We start from the raw sequence: 12,919 nt of genomic DNA, 5'->3' as shown, positions 1-12,919 counted from the left end.
AAATTTAATCCACTGGTAGGAGAGGAGAATAAGCGTGGTTGGTGCATGAAGTAAAGTGATACAGGAGGGGAAATAGTAGTTAAAGGAGAGGAGAAAGTAGAGGGGATGAAGGGGAGAAAGTTGTGAAAGTGGAAGTAAGAAAGGGGTAGGAGGAAATGGAAAGGGGAAATGGCGGAGGGGAGAAACTGTTGTAGATGTTGAGGACAAATAGTGGGAAGGTGGAGGGAGAAATAGAGGGAAGGTGAATAGAAGTTGAGGATGAAAATTGTGGAAAGGATAATATATGGGGAGAGTTAAGAAATTAAGGGATAAGGGAGGGAAGAAATTAGGGTGAGAGGAAAAATTAGGGGAGGGAAGAAATTAGGGGAGAAAAAAAATTAGGGGTCGAGGAAAAAATTAGGAGGAAGAAATTAGGGGAAGGGAAGAAATTAGGGGGAGGGAAGAAATTAGGGGGAAGGAAGAAATTAAGGAGAGAAGAAACTAGGGGGCAGGGAAGAAATTAGGGACAGGGAAGAAATTAGGGAGAGAGAAGAAATTAGGGAGAGGGAAGAAATTAAGGAGAGGGAAGAAATTAAGGGGAGGTAAGAAATTAAGGGCAAGGGAAGAAATTAGGGGGAGGGAAGAAATTAGGGAAGAAGGAATTAGGGGAAAGGGTAGAAATTAGGGGGAGGGAAGAAATTAGGTTGGGGGAAGAAATTAGGTTGGGGGAAGAAATTAGGGGGGAGGGAAGAAATTAGGGGGGAGGGAAGAAATTAGGGGGGAGGGAAGAAATTAGGGGAAAGGGAAGAAATTAGGGGGGAGGGAAGAAATTAGGGGGGAGGGAAGAAATTAGGGGGGAGGGAAGAAATTAGGGGGGGGAGAAATTAGGGGTGGAGGGAAGAAATTAGGGGGAGAGGGAAGAAATTAGGGGAGAGGGAAGAAATTAGGGAGGAGGGAAGAAATTAGGGGGGAGGGAAGAAATTAGGGGGGAGGGAAGAAATTAGGGAGGGAAGAAATTAGGGGTATAAAAGAGGGGAGAAGTGGGAGGAGGAAGAGGGGTTGAAGAAACTGTGGTGCGGAAAAATTAATATTTTCTAGATTTGTGAAATTACTTGTATGGTTTAAGTACACTACCAGCAGAGATAACCAGTCAGGTGAAAGGTGATACTAGCTGCCAACTTGTGTCAAAGTTTGACCCTAAGGTAAATTTTTACTTGGCAAACTAAAAATTTTAATTTGGAATTTTCACTCGTGTGGAAATTTTGAACTTAAATTTAAATTCAGAATTCATTGTATATTGAAAAGAATTAATGCATCAGTAAAGATTAGTCTAGTTTTCCTTATTTACTGAATTATTTTATTCCAAAGTTTAGTGTATTATTGAAGTAATCGAAGGTTTCTTTTGTGGTAAATTTAAGTGTATTACCGGCACCACTAATTCAGAGGTAAGAAGGAACTTTCACTATGCACAGCTTTGTGTGTGTGTGTGTGTGAGTGTGTGTGAGTGTGTGTGAGTGTGTGTGAGTGTGTGTGTGTGTGTGAGAGTGTGTGTGTGTGTGTGTGTGTGTGTGTGTGTGTGTGTGTGTGTGTGTGTGTGTGTGTGTGTGTGTGTGTGTGTGTGTGTGTGTGTGTGTGTGAGTGTGTGTGTGTGTGAGTGTGTGTGTGTGTGTGTGTGTATGTATGAGTGTGTGAGTGTGTGTGAGTGTGTGAGTGTGTGTGTGTGAGTGTGTGAGTGTGTGTGTGTTTGTGCACATGTGTGTGCATGCACACATACACATACACACACACACACACACACATACATATCCAGACTCACACATACACTCCCCCCCTCACCACCGACATCTCACTACTTCCCCTGATCCCTCCCCTCCCTCGATCACCCTCCCCTCCCCCGTTCACCCTAAACCCTCCCCACTCCTCTCCCACATAGCTACAGTTCCTCCACTACCTCCCCCTCCACACCCTGACATACACACTACTAACCTAACATACAGAACTACATAGGTTTCCCACTCTGAGGCAATCAGGATAAAACAAAAATGGGTTGCCAGAGAGCAACAAGAAAAACCAAGGGACAGGAGGAGGAAACTGCAAAGGAAGATTGGGCAGCAGAGCTCATAAAAAGGGATCATGAATGGGAAAAGAAACTAGAAGAACTTAGCATGAGAATGGAAGAGAGGATAGATATGGAAAGCAGGAAGTGGGAGGTGCACGTCAAAGCAGCAGAAGCTAGGATACAGAGTTTAGAAGAGGAATTGAAAAAATCTGAAACAGCCTAAAGAACTAAAGAACATTTTGGGATTGACAACAGAGACTGCTACCTCAGCCACAAATAAGGGGACTGTAGGGAAAGAAGGGGCACAACTGCATGGAGAAGCTCTATCAGAGGAGACTGTAGCAAATGAAAGAGCTAAGCTTTATGTGGAGGCCCTAACAGACAACAACAGAGCCCAAGGAAAGCCGAGAAGGGAAAATGACAGGCCACTGAGCCCAAGTACATTAGCCAGTGAAACTGATGAAAGGAAAGCTGCAGTGGAGGAAACCAAATTAAATGAGGGGATACACAGGGATATGCAGTGGGAGAATGAAAGGGTGAGGTCAGTCTTTGTGTATGGGCTCCAGGAAGTTGAAGGGGAAACATATGAAGCAAGAAAACAAGGGGAAAAAAAGCAATTGAAAGCATCATGAAAGCAATAGGAGAAGACGACATGACCCAGCTGGAAAATTTTCGGAGAATAGGGGGGTTTGTAAAAAAAAGAACCCGGCCAGTGAGTGACCTTCAAGGCAGAAGCGACTCGGACCAGGATCCTGCAGGAGAAAGCACGATTAAGGGACATGCCGGCATACAGGAAGGTGTATCTCGACCGCGACAGAACACAAGAAGAAAGGCAGAAACTGAGAGAGATGGTACAAAGGCGAAAGGAGGAAAGAGAGGGGATGGAGAAGACAGACAGGAGATCCCAGACCCAGGAAGAAGATCAAATACAGCCTCCCTCACAACTTCCTATAGAAGCCTCCCAACCAGGTCAACCCCAGTGCAACCAAACACACTAAATCAAAACACCCATGCCACATCCAATGCCCCCACCCACTACATTACAAACTCTACCCCCACAGCAACAACCCATAGTTCCTTACCAGGTCTCCCACTTCCCCAACCCCAATATACCTCCCAGACCACAGTCTTAGAAAAGAAGTTGAAGGTGTGGTATACAAATGCAGATGGAATAACAAACAAGTATGAGGAGTGGCACGAAAGAATCAAAGAGACATCCCCAGACATAATAGCACTCACAGAAACAAAACTCACCAGATTAATAACAGATTCAATCTTTCCATCCGGATATCAAATCCTCAGGAAAGACAGAGGGAGGAGAGGGGGAGGAGGAGTTGCACTGCTCATTAAAAACCAGTGGGGGTTTGAGAAAATGGAAGGAATGGATGGCACGGGCAAAAGGGACTACTTAGTAGAAACAATCCAGTCTGAGGGACATAAGGTGATAATTGCAGTAATGTACAACCCACCACAGAACTGCAGGAGGCCAAGAGAAGAATACGATGAGAGCAACAGAGAAATGATTGACACACTAGCCGAGGTGGCCAGGTGAGCACACATGGGGGGAGCAAAGTTACTAGTTATGGGTGATTTCAATCACAAGGAGATTGACTGGGAAAACCTGGAGCCCCATGGGGGTCCCGAAACATGGAGAGCCAAGATGATGGATGTGGTACTGGAAAACCTCATGCATCAACATGTTAGAGACACTACCAGAGAGAGAGGAGAGGATGAACCAGCAAGGCTGGACCTTGTATTCACCATGAGTAGTTCGGACATCGAGGGTATCATGTATGAGAGGCCCCTGGGAGCTAGTGATCATGTGGTTCTGTGCTTCGACTACATAGTTGAGCTCCAAGTGGAGAGAGTAGCAGGAATAGGCTGGGAAAAACCAAACTACAAAAGGGGGAACTACTCAGGCATGAGGAACTTCCTTCACGACATTCAGTGGGAGAGGGAACTGACAGGAAAACCAGTACAAGAAATGATGGACTATGTAGCAACAAAATGCAAGGAGGCAGAAGAGAGGTTTGTTCCCAAGGGAAACAGAAATAATGGGAAGAACAGAACGAGTCCTTGGTTCACCCAAAGGTGTAGGGAGGCAAAAACTAGGTGTACTAGAGAATGGAAAAGGTACAGAAGACAGAGAACTCAGGAAAATAAAGAAATCAGCCGAAGAGCCAGAAACGAATATGCACAGATAAGAAGGGAGGCTCAGAGACAATATGAAAATGACATAGCATCAAAAGTAAAGACTGACCCGAAGCTGTTGTACAGCCACATCAGGAGGAAAACAACAGTCAAGGACAAGGTAATCAGACTGAGGAAGGGTGATGGGGAATTCACAAGAAACGACCGAGAGGTTTGTCAGGAGCTCAACACAAGATTTAAAGAGGTATTTACAGTGGAAACCAGTAGGACTCCAAGAAATCAGAACTGGGGGGCACACCAGCAAGTGCTGGATGAGGTACATATAACCAAGGAGGAGGTGAAGAAGCTGCTATGCGAACTTGACACCTCAAAGGCGGTGGGACCAGACAACATCTCTCCATGGGTCCTTAAAGAGGGAGCAGAGATATTGTGTGAGCCATTAACAAAGATCTTCAACACATCATTTGAAACTGGGCAACTCCCTGACGTATGGAAAATGGCAAATGTAGTCCCAATTTTTAAAAAGGGAGACAGACATGAGGCACTAAACTACAGACCTGTATCACTAACATGTATAGTATGCAAGGTCATGGAGAAGATCATCAGGAGGAGAGTGGTGGGGCACCTGGAAAGAAACAAGGGTATAATTGACAACCAGCACGGTTTCAGAGAAGGAAAATCCTGTGTCACAAACCTACTAGAGTTTTATGACAAGGTGACAGAAGTAAGACAAGAGAGAGAGGGGTGGATCGACTGCATATTTTTGGACTGCAAGGCGGCCTTCGACACAGTTCCTCACAAGAGATTACTGCAAAAGCTAGAAGATCAGGCACACATAACAGGAAAGGCACTGCAATGGATCAGAGAATATCTGACAGGGAGGCAACAACGAGTCATGGTACGCGACGAGGTGTCAGAGTGGGTGCCTGTGACAAGCGGGGTTCCACAGGGGTCAGTCCTAGGACCTGTTCTGTTCTTGGTATATGTGAACGACATAACGGAAGGGATAGACTCAGAAGTGTCCTTGTTTGCAGATGATGCGAAGTTAATGAGAAGAATCAAATCGGACGAGGATCAGGCAGGACTACAAAGAGACCTGGACAGGCTACAAGCCTGGTCCAGCAATTGGCTCCTTGAATTTAACCCTGCCAAATGCAAAGTCATGAAGATTGGGGAAGGGCAAAGAAGACCGCAGACACAATATAGTTTAGATGGCCAAAGACTGCAAACCTCACTCAAGGAAAAAGATCTGGGGGTGAGTATAACACCGAACATATCTCCTGAGGCACACATCAATCAGATAACTGCTGCAGCATACGGGCGCCTGGCAAACCTACGGATAGCGTTCCGATACCTCAGTAAGGATTCGTTTAAGACTCTGTATACCATCTACGTCAGGCCCACACTGGAGTATGCAGCACCAGTTTGGAATCCACACCTAGTCAAGCACATCAAGAAATTAGAGAAAGTGCAAAGGTTTGCAACAAGACTAGTCCCAGAGCTACGGGGATTGTCCTACGAAGAAAGGTTGAGGGAAATCGGCCTGACGACACTGGAGGACAGGAGGGTCAGGGGAGACATGATAACGACATATAAAATACTGCGCGGAATAGACAAGGTGGACAAAGATGGGATGTTCCAGAGATGGGACACAGACACAAGAGGTCACAATTGGAAGTTGAAGACTCAGATGAATCAAAGGGATGTTAGGAAGTATTTCTTCAGTCATAGAGTAGTCAGGCCATGGAATAGCCTAGAAAGGGATGTAGTGGAGGCAGGAACCATACATAGTTTTAAGGCGAGGTATGATAGAGCTCATGGGGCAGGGAGAGAGAGGACCTAGTAGCAATCAGCGAAGAGGCGGGGCCAGGAGCTGTGACTCGACCCCTGCAACCACAAATAGGCGAGTACAAATAGGTATGTACACACACACACACACACACACACACACAGTGGAACCTTGACTTACAAGTGCCCCAGCATACGAGTTTTTTGAGATACGAGCCGTCAATCGGTCGATTTTTTGCTCTGAGTTACGAGCCAGCTCCCCCCCACTTCCCCCTCAACCCAAAACCTGGACACCTCTCTTGTTTATCTATGATTTCATTCTATAATTCCATGGAAATCATTCTTTTTTTCTTACCAGCACTGTCCATTACAATTACTTTCTTAGGACCCATGGTTAGAAAAGCAAAATTTGGCCAAGTGACTGTCAAAAATGTAAGCAAATCAGGAGAGAACTGCTCCCACTGTGAGGTAAACAGTGCACCGAGTTGACTTCGTTCTGAAGCTCTCGTCATAATAATGTATTATTATTATTCATTTAGGGAACTGAGGCTCTATTGTTACTGTAATAATTATTATAACTATTATTATTGATAATAATTTAGGAAACTGAAGCCCCTCACCAGCATCAAGGTTCCTTGATGCTGGTGAGGGGCTCTTGATCTAGGGAATTGGATATGTGCTCTAGTTCCCCAAATTAATAATAATAATAAAAATAATAAAAATGGAAATCATCATCTTTTTCTTCTCAGCACTGTTCTTTACGCTTACTTAGGACCCATGGTCAGAAAAGCGAAATTTGGCGAAATGACTCAAAAATGTAAGCAAATCAGTAGAGAACTGCTCTCACAGCTAGGTAAACAGTGCACTGAGTTGACTTTGTTCTGAAGCTCTACTTGTTATAATAATATATTATTAATTTAGGGAACTGAAGCTCTATCATTATTGTAATAAGTATTATAATTATTATTATTGATAATTTAGGTAACTGAAGCTCTATCATTATTGTAATAAGTATTATAATTATTATTATTGATAATTTAGGTAACTGAAGCTCTATCGTTATAATCATTATTATTTTTATAATTATTTTTATTATTAATATTATTGAGAACTTGAGCACATATCCAGTTCCTTACATTAAGAGCCCCTTACCAGCATCAAGGTTCCTTGACACTGGTGAGGGTCTCTTGATCTAGGGAATTGGATATATGCTCTTGTTCCCTAAATTAATAATAATAATAATAATAATAATAATAATAATAATAATAATAATAATAATAATAATAATAATGATGACAGAGCTTCAGTTCTCTAAATTATCAATAATAATAATTATTTATTATTATTATTGCAATGACAATAGAGCTTGTTCCCTAAATTAATAATAATAATTATAACAATAGAGCTTCAGTTCCCTACATTATCAATAATAATAATTATTATTATTTTACAATAACGATAAGGCTTCAGTTCCCTAAATTATTATTATTAACAACAATAATAATAATAATAATAATGCACACATGTACGTAATAATAATTCAGAATCCCACCGCCAGTTGGCGCAGCTGATGTTTACATCGCTGTCGAAGCAGTTCTCTCCTGATTTGCTTACAATTTTGACAGTCATTTCGCCAAATTTCGCTTTTCTAACCATGGGTCCTAAGAAAATAAGTGTAAAGGACAGTGCTGAGAAAAAAATGATGATGATTTCCATTACATTAACACATGAAATCATAGATAAACATATGCAAGGTGCACGAGTTGTGGATTTAGCCAGACAATACCAGCGCAGTACATCTACTACATACATGTATACCCCTCAAGGAAGGTTCCTTGATGTTGGCAAGAGGCTCTTGATTTAGGGAACTGGGTCTGTACTCCAGTTCCCCAAATTAAGCCTGTGCTTTCCACATTCCCCCCCCCCCCAGGCGCTGTATAATCCGCCGGGTTTAGCGCTCCCCCCTTGGTTATAATAATAATTTACTATATGTATGATACTAAAGCAGCAGGAGTTGTTAAAGGCTATAGTGTCAGCCAAGGGCGTTACAATAGCGTCTAAGCTGCGGACCTCTGTCCATGAAAAGATGGAGAAGTTGCTGTTGATGTGGTTGAGAGAGAAGCAGCTCGCAGGAGATACCATATCGGTTATGTTCAGTGATTAAACAAAACAAATTGTATCAGTTATGTTCAATGTGTAAGTACATATACACTTTATATAAACAGTTTATTATTTCTTTACATTCTGTAGTATATTCAAATTCAAGTTCATTCTCTATAAGGGTTACAATGTGGGGTTTACAGGTTTTGGGTATTGTGTGATTTACATGTAATAAAATACTAATTACAAAGGGGGCCACTAGGACACCTAACCTGGCTAGGCATTTCGAGCAGACTTAGATTAATTCTTAACATTAAATCCTTACAGATTATGGTATTAGGGCTAAGTGACTACATCATAATTTGCGAGTTTAGCAATGTGAATGCTTTTGTTTTGGCACAATACAAAGTGTCTATATTGGAGTATCATAGGCAAACTTATGACTAGTTAAGAATTATTATTTTAAGATTAAGATTAGTATTTCTGGGTTTATAGTCAGTGGGTGAGTGAGTGTAATTGTGAACAACCAGGTGGTTATCATGTAGTTAGTTGTCGGAGTGGATCAGGGAGATGAGATGTTTTCTAACTGTAGTTTTGAAAGTGATGAATGTGTCTGCAGTTCTAGAGTTTTCAGGTAGGGTGTTCCAGATTTTAGGTCCTTTGAAATACACTGAATTTTTGTAAAGGTTTAGTCGAACACGGGCAATGTCATAGAGATGTTTGTGTCTGGTGTTATGCCTGTGGATCCTGTCACAACTATCAAGAAAGCATTTTAGGTCAAGGTTAATATTGGAATTTAAGGTCCTGTAGATATAGACTGCACAGTAGTAAGTGTGGATGTTCTGAACAGGGAGTAAGTTTAGATCTATGAAGAGTGGGGGGGGTGTTGCCAGGGATGGGATTTAGTGATTATTCTTACTGCGGCTTTTTGTTGGGTTATTATTGGCTCTAGGTGTGTTGCTGCAGTTGAACCCCAAGCACAGATAGCATAGGTGAGGTATGGATATATAAGTGAATGGTATAGTGCGAGAAGGGCAGTTTGCGGCACGTAGTATCGTATCTTGGAGAGGATCCCCACCGTTCTGGATATTTTTTTTGTTATGTGTTGGATGTGGGTGCTGAAATTTAGGTTGTTGTCGAGGTATAGGCCAAGGAATTTGCCCTCATTATGTCTGGTAATTAGAGTGTTGTCGATCTTAATGTTAAGTTGCGCAACACCTGCTCTGCTACCAAACATAATATAGTAGGTTTTGCCAGTGTTAAGTGTAAGTTTATTAGCTGTCATCCAAGTCGATATTTTGAGCAGCTCCTCGTTAACAATGGTGTTGAGGGTGGCAAGATTAGGGTGAGAGATGACATAAGTCGTGTCGTCAGCAAAGACAATGGGTTTCAGGTGTTCGGATATGTTTAGAAGATCATTGATGTAAATGAGGAAGAGCAGGGGTCCAAGTACACTTCCCTGCGGAACTCCAGTATCAAGTGGCCGTATTGATGAGGCTGTGTCTTTAATGGTGACATACTGATACCTATTAGAAAGGTAGGATTTAAAATATGCAAGCGCATGGCCTCTTATATCATAGTGGTCAAGTTTGTGGAGTAGGATGCCGTGGTCTACTGTGTCAAACGCTTTTCTTAGGTCAATAAAAATTCCTAGCGGATATTCCTTATTTTCCAATGCTGTGTAAAGCAGGTCTAGCATTTTTATAATTGCATCATTAGTGCTTTTATTTTTCCTGAATCCAAATTGGCAGGGGTTGAGTATGTTTTGTGATGTTATAAATCAACATAGTCTCCTGTGCACGAGTTTCTCGAAGATTTTGGATAGCAATGGTAAGTTTGATATTGGCCTATACGTAGTTGTTTACGTCTGTAGGGTCACCACCTTTATGTATTGGTGTAACCCTTGCTGTCTTGAGTAGTGTCGGGAAAGTGCTAGTTTCTAGTGACTTGTTAAAAAGTAATGTAATAGCATGCGAAAGGACATGGGCCGCTCGCTTGTACAATAATGGTGGGACGCGAGACAGATTCCCCAAGTTATTTTTAAGTGATTTTATGATCACGGTGACTTCCGTGGGCTCAGTTGGTACAAGATAGAAGGAATTTGGGAAATTCCCATCTAGGTAGTCCCCGGCACGGGCATTGGTACGCGAGATTTTACTGGCAAGATTAGATCCTATGTCTGAGAAGAAGTCGTTTATCTTGTTAGCTGTATCAGTGGGATGCAGTGGTGTTTCATGAGGTTTAGTTAGAACAATATTCTTGTTTTTTTTCAGTTTGTGGGTCCCCAGAATCTGGGAAAGTGTTTTCCAGGTCTTTTTTATATCTCCTCTTGTGTCAGTGAATCTGCTGGAGTTGTACAGTTGTTTGGCTTTCTTTATTAATTTGGTGAGAACTGATGAATATTGTTTAAGAATATTTTTGTGTATTAAGCCCTGTCTATATTGCTTTTCATATTGGTGTTTCTTATCAATGGATTTCAGAATGCTGTTGGTTAGCCACGGACAACCAAGCCGTTTATTCGTGATCTGTTTCGTTTTTATAGGACAATGTTTGTTGTATAGTCTAAGTATTTTGTTAAGAAAAATGCCTGTCCAATCGTCAATACCATTGGCATTGGAGAATTCTGTAGGTCAGTCAAGTCTCTAGGTCTGCTGTGAAATTCCTTATTGAGGCCTCGTCATGGAGTCTAAATGAAACTTTGTTGTATTCGAGTGGTGGCTTACTAATGTTTGTTAAGAGGAAGGTTGGGTAGTGGTCAGTAGTGATGTCTGTGATTATCCCTGATTTAAGGGGGGCTATTATATTGGTCAATATGTGGTCTATTATGGTTGCACTTGTCTCAGTCAGCCTGGTTGGTTTAGTTATTGTTGGTATGAGGAGTGTGTTCTTCATATTGTTGATGAAATCAGTTGCAGTCTGATCATCTGGTAGGCCAAGGTTGATATTGAAGTCTCCAGCTAAGAGAAGGTGGTGCTTGCTCATTTGTCTGTTTGTTATTAGTGACTTTAGATTCTCACTGAAGTTTGGGATGTTTGTGTGGGGTATCCGGTATATGGCACAGATTGTAATAGGCGTCTTTTATTATGTGTTTATATACAATATTTTCAGTGTTTTCCTTAGAAAAATAGTGATCTATTGCAGTTACCCTCAAAAACACTGTTTTCTCTTACAATAAGATCACGGGGAAATACTCTCGGTATATACACACAGGAAATGGCGTACACATTCGCCGCTGCCTCTGCCACTGTATTATGGCCTATTTTATTAATTCTAGAGTATATATCATGTTTCTGTGTTAATTATATTGTTTATGTCATATTAGATGAATTGTGATAGACAAATAAGCCGTATAGTACATAATAGCGTCATATTCAAGTAATTTTTCTTGACTAACAAGAGTTCAGGAACGCATTAATGGCTTCTCAATTAATTTAACCCTTTGACTGTTTTGGTCGTGGGCAACATGGAGCACTGCCGCTTGCAGAAACTCTGCATATTTACCGTTTTTTTTTTTTTCCATTTTTTTTTTTTTACTCTTCTTGGTTTTCATGATATGATACTTATGTTTTACAGTAATTCTTTTGATTTCAATGTCAATTGTTGCTTATACACCAATAATGTATACAAAATTATTATCATATTGTCACAGACACACATGTACACATTGACAGGTGATTTTGCACACATGGTTGAATCACACATTATTATCTACAACTATATACAAGTATTTACATGTCCCACTTATGTTTCTAGAACTCCTCGATTGTATGATACTCCATGAAGCATGGATTCATACAGAGTGCCACCCCACACTGGTTACAAATGTATCGTGTGTCCTTCCGCTGTTGGGGTCGTTTTGTGGTGGTAGCACACACAACACGCTTTTTCTGGGAATGCTTCTTCTTTGGGGTAGGTGGTATTGGTACCAAGTAGTGACAGTTAGGGATGATTCAGCCTGGCACTTTCCCCACTGGCTGTGGTTGTGGTTGGGGGACAGGTTGTGGTGTGACAGGTCGCCATTGAGGGGCAGGTACAGGTGTGGTACCATACTTTTTTGCTATCTTTTTTACAATTTTCAGGGAGAATTCCGCAAAACGTTGTCGTTTTCCAGTCTTTATTTCGTACATATTGAATGCATTGAGCACTGCAATGTCTACAAGGTGAAAAAACAGTTTTATATACCACTTGCGACTCGTACGCACAGAGTCAACAAACCCTATCATTATGTCACACTTTTCAGCGCGTCACATTGTTTGTATAGTCGACAACAGCAGCTGGCTTGACAATACGTTCATTGGTCTCCCTGTTCACTCTGTCTGTTTGTACCATCTCGTTTCTGTGGATGGTTGATAGCAACGTCACGTCCCGTTTGTCATGCCACATCAGTGCCATGATGTCATTGGCATGAAATGCTTGGACTACACCTTCAACACTGCCTCCACTGAACCTTGGCCTATGTTTTCTATTCCTTCTCACTGTTCCACATATATCAGTATTGTTCACACGTAGGAAATCAGTGAGCATAGGGCTTGTATACCAGTTGTCTATGTACAATGTATGGCCCTTGCCAAGGTATGGCTCCATCATTTTTCGATCACCACCAGAAATGCCCAACATGCGCCTGGTATCGTCGAGTGTGTTTTTCCCGGTATATACAATCACATCCAACAAGACCACTCTCACAGTCACACATAACAAAAAGTTTTATACCAAAGCGATGACGTTTGCTCGGTATATACTGTTTGAATGACAAGCGTCCCTTGAACAGAATCAAGGACTTGTCAACAACAATGTTCCTGAAGGGATAAAAGTAGGCACTGAATTTCTGCTTCATATAGATAA

General features: G+C 41.7%; 1 protein-coding gene across 7 annotated transcripts in view; it reads right to left on the bottom strand.

Annotated features, from left to right (window-relative positions):
- Window positions 1-12,919, bottom strand: part of LOC128689190 (eukaryotic translation initiation factor 4E transporter-like) — a 317,681-nt gene that overhangs the window by 212,847 nt on the left and 91,915 nt on the right. The window lies entirely within an intron of this gene.

This window comes from Cherax quadricarinatus, chromosome 21, assembly GCF_038502225.1.
Source record: "Cherax quadricarinatus isolate ZL_2023a chromosome 21, ASM3850222v1, whole genome shotgun sequence".
Taxonomy (NCBI): Eukaryota; Metazoa; Arthropoda; class Malacostraca; order Decapoda; family Parastacidae; genus Cherax; species Cherax quadricarinatus.
The sequence above is the reverse complement of the archived record's forward strand: the minus strand, read 5'-3'. Positions and strand labels throughout refer to the sequence as shown.